Source organism: Felis catus, chromosome X (assembly GCF_018350175.1).
Source record: "Felis catus isolate Fca126 chromosome X, F.catus_Fca126_mat1.0, whole genome shotgun sequence".
NCBI classification, from domain to species: Eukaryota; Metazoa; Chordata; class Mammalia; order Carnivora; family Felidae; genus Felis; species Felis catus.
In genome coordinates, this window is record NC_058386.1 from 23,535,646 (window position 1) to 23,539,906 (window position 4,261).

Here is a 4,261-nt window from a genome sequence, read left to right on the forward strand (position 1 = left end):
ATCTAGAGAGGTTAAGAAATTCAGAATAACCGTAAATAAAATAAGAATAAAGTTTTCTTGAGATGACAGAGGACAAACTCTAGAATTTAAACTGTATACAATTTAATATGCACATATATATTATATATGTGCCTGTAACAGATGTGTTATAGGTTTTGAACATCAATTTCTACTTCTTTCTCAATGAATTAGGATTAGGATGAATTAGGATAATAGTTAAGCAGTTGGTTTCCTCTTCTGAGTGTCAGAAGCCCTTTGGGCTCACTTCATGCAATTTGCACTAGGATATATCTCTATTTCATAGTTCTGATGGTATAAACCTTACTGGGCTTTCTAAGAATAGACTAATTATAAAGTCTGTGCAGTTTTCCTCTAAAAAATTATTGCATCCCTCTGACATGTTTGGTTTAACCCTAACTGTGGTCTTTGGCATAGCTGTGATATCTAATCCTATTCCATGTAAAATTAGGGAGAAATAGCATTCACTGGGCTGTAAAAGGAAAAGCACATGAGAGTAGTTGAATAGGATGTGTATGTGTGTGTGTGTGTGTGTGTGTGTGTGTGTGTGTATTCAAGACTATTGTAATATGAGAGAGAGACTATTGCAATAGGGGAGAGAGACTGAACTCAGCTACACTGAAACAAAAGGCAAGAAGATTTTAAAGGCTGGAGTGAGCTACTAAAAAAAAAAAACCAACCTGGAGGACAGTTGAAGGAAGTGGGTCAATGTGATTAGGCAATCTGTATTTGCTAACTGGTGGTTATCTATGTTAGTTTCCAACTGTCACAGAGAGTCTGGGACACAGGGGTGCTTTTTTGATGATTACATTTCAAAGGGAAGGTTCCCAGGTCCTTAAGAAAGACATTCCTGGGTTATAAAAGATTTACATCTCAAAGAAGCAGAGAAAAAATTTATGATTGCAAGTTTCCTCAAGTAAAAGCTCTACAAAAAGGAAATCAGGGGCCTATAATAAAGAAGAAGGCTGTGGAAAGCTTAGTCACGGTGAGGAGAACATTAAAGTTATCTTGGTCCATACCAGTGGACTAAAGCTTAAAATGCTAGGAAGAATCATTTCTGATTTGAATTCCAGTAAAAAAAAAATGGACTATTCCATTAAGCAGTATCATGCTTCCATCAAATAATCCGATTATACATTTTATCACTCTGAGGTTTAGAATAGTGTGCCTTTTAGTTATATTGTGTTTTGTTTTAAGGTTCACAACTTCAAGAAACCAAATGGTGATTAATGGAAGGAAGAAAGTGGGAAGCAGTAAGGGTAATTTCATTTAACTGTCAACTCCACCAAATTAGGACAAGACTTATTCATTTTCAGATGTTCTAAGAACACTTTCTGAGTGCATAGGTATATTGTAGTGAATCAAATTCAGAAGCTCACAATAAACTTGGGGAGGGAAGTAAAATTGCAGAGAACTCTGCACCACACTAAAAGTTAAAGAATGGCAACATCTATAACCAAAAACTGAATGATTTTTTTCTTTTTCTTTTTCTTTTCTTTTCTTTTCTTTTCTTTTCTTTTCTTTTCTTTTCTTTTCTTTTCCTTTCCTTTCCTTTCTTTTCTTTTGTTTTCTTTTTTTTTGGCATGGAATATAACATAATGCATAGAGTACATTACTAAAGTTTTGAATCAGAAGCTCACAGAGTAGGACAGATGAGTTCCTATACAAGCTGGTCATCTCAAAGAGAATTTGCATGGAGCAGATATGCAGGGTTTCCTTGTCTCTGAACGATTTCATTTTAACCTCATGCTGTTCTCTTACACCCACCAGTATAAATTCTAAATTCTCCTTCATCTCTAGAAAAAGACAAATCTCTTAGTTTTACTTGCTCATAACACTCTGCATTTAAAAGCATTTATCACAATTGCAGCTATTTAATTATTTGCATAATTATTTAAAAAACTGCCTGCTCTAGTAGTAGCCTGTGAACTCCACAAGAGCATGGATGCTCACAGCTTTCTACTCCATTGCTGTGCCTCTAGCCTCTAGCTTAGCACATGACCAAGATTAAGTACTCCACGGTCAGCTTTGTTTCTTATGTACTTACTTATAGGTAAATTCCTTCTCCTCTTCAACATATTCCTGAAAAATTTTTCTAAAAGGTATTATTTTCTGCTTTAAAAAATATAACTTATTAAATTTAAGCCATAGCACAGTGGATCATTTTACAAGTTGTGAGCATGGATTTTTCTTCATATATGTCATGATATATATGTTATTATAGAAATCCCCCATATACTTCAAAACAAAATGTTTTACAGATAAAGGTGGCATAATCTAAACACATCATATCAGTTTTAAAGAGTGTTCAAAAAGTACGTGGCCAATAGAGTTGGTGTGTGTTTCCATTGATGTTCTGAAGCAACTTTTAAATAAAAAAAATATGCCATAATTGTGGAAAACAAAGAATTCAAATGAGACACAATAAGGAAAATGAGATTATCCTATTTAAATATAACTAAAGTGGACTGCATGCCTAATATATTTTAGACACTTTATATATTGTATTTAATAAAGTAAAAGGAAATTATGTGTTGAGGAAATATTACCCTAAGAAGGATAGCTAGCAAATATTAACAATTACTGGAAGAATGGAAAAATGACCATTCAAATCTTACCCCTAAAATCTAACCCCAGTATTTAAGTTTGAAGTGGATGATTTTCCCAATTGAGATTCTTCAGGTATTTAGTAAGCATGACCTGAATGTTTCTAATTAATTTTCACATTCAACGAGAGATGCTCTTTGGAAATTCTACAGTATGTGATGTTTCATAACATCACTTTCATATTTTTAAGTAGTTCACTGCTGACCAACATTTGTTCACAATGATGATAGAAAAAATGAATGATATTTTAACTTTGCTCTTTTCTATTCCCAATAGGCATATTATATTATCACAATGTTTAAATATGCATCAAACCTTATAATCCTGTGATGTTCATCTGTAAAGGTTTTAGAGTTACTTGAATATTTTTAAAAACTATTTCAAATAAAATTTTATGTATTTATTTTCTGATATACAGTCGGAGGCTTCTGATCTAAAAAGTATTCCTGAAAACACTCATATAAAAAGTGATTTAAGAACAAACTATTTCTCATACAGAAAATACTACCTCCAAAATTACATTTTCCAGGTTTATTGAGATATAATTTACATATAACATTGTGTAAGCTTAAGTTGTACAATGTGATGATTTTATATATATATATATCTTTTTAATTTACATATTTCAATATGATGACCACAATAAGGTTAGTTAACACATTCTTCCCCTTACAAAATTACCATTTTAAAAATTATTTTAGATAGTCAATTACTTTTCCAATCATTCATATATAAATATAACTATATATATACACACACACACATATACACGTATACACATATATATATTCTTTCTGAGAGGTACTATTTTGGCTAAAAAATACTTATTACTGCATATTGTATTGTATGTTAATTTTTTCTAAGACAAAGATAAATAACATTTTGTTCTTAATAAAGTAAATAATATGCAAATTTGAAGTTTTGAAGAAAACAACTATCCCTATCTCTGTCTCTACCTTCTTCCCTTCTCCCTCCCTTCCTCCCTTTTTCCATCTCTCTCTCTGTCTTTGATTCTGGCTGAAATATTAATATATTGTCTTAATAGCCCTATATCCAGATGTCTAGGATTTTTTATTTATTTTATTTTTTTATTTTAGAGAGAGAGCAAGGAGGTGGAAAGTTTAGAGTGGGGGGGGGAGAGAGAGAGAGAGAGAGAGAGAGAGAGAGAATTATCTTAAGCAGGCTCCACACTCACCATGAAGCCCAGTGCAGGGCTGGGTCCCACAACCCTAGGATCATGACCTGAACTGAAATCAAGAGTCAGACACTTAACAGATTGAGCCACCCAGGCACCCACCAGATGTCTAGGACTTTTAACCAACTTCTAAAAGCTTTGCATTTTCCTTATTCTCTAAAATTTTCCTTTTATCAGTTTGATTACTAGCATTATATTTGCTTACTATATATCATTAAGTGTCTTTCATATCATCCAGGGCTCAGCAAACTATCTCCCATTGGACAAATCCACCCCACCACCTGCCTTGGTTAGTAAAATTTTACTGGTACACAGCCATTCCCATTCACTGGTATATTATCTTTGGCTGATTTTATACTACAATGACAAAGTTGAATAGCTGTGACATAGCTGTGACGAACATTACATGACTTGCAGAGCCTAGGTATTTACTATCTGGCC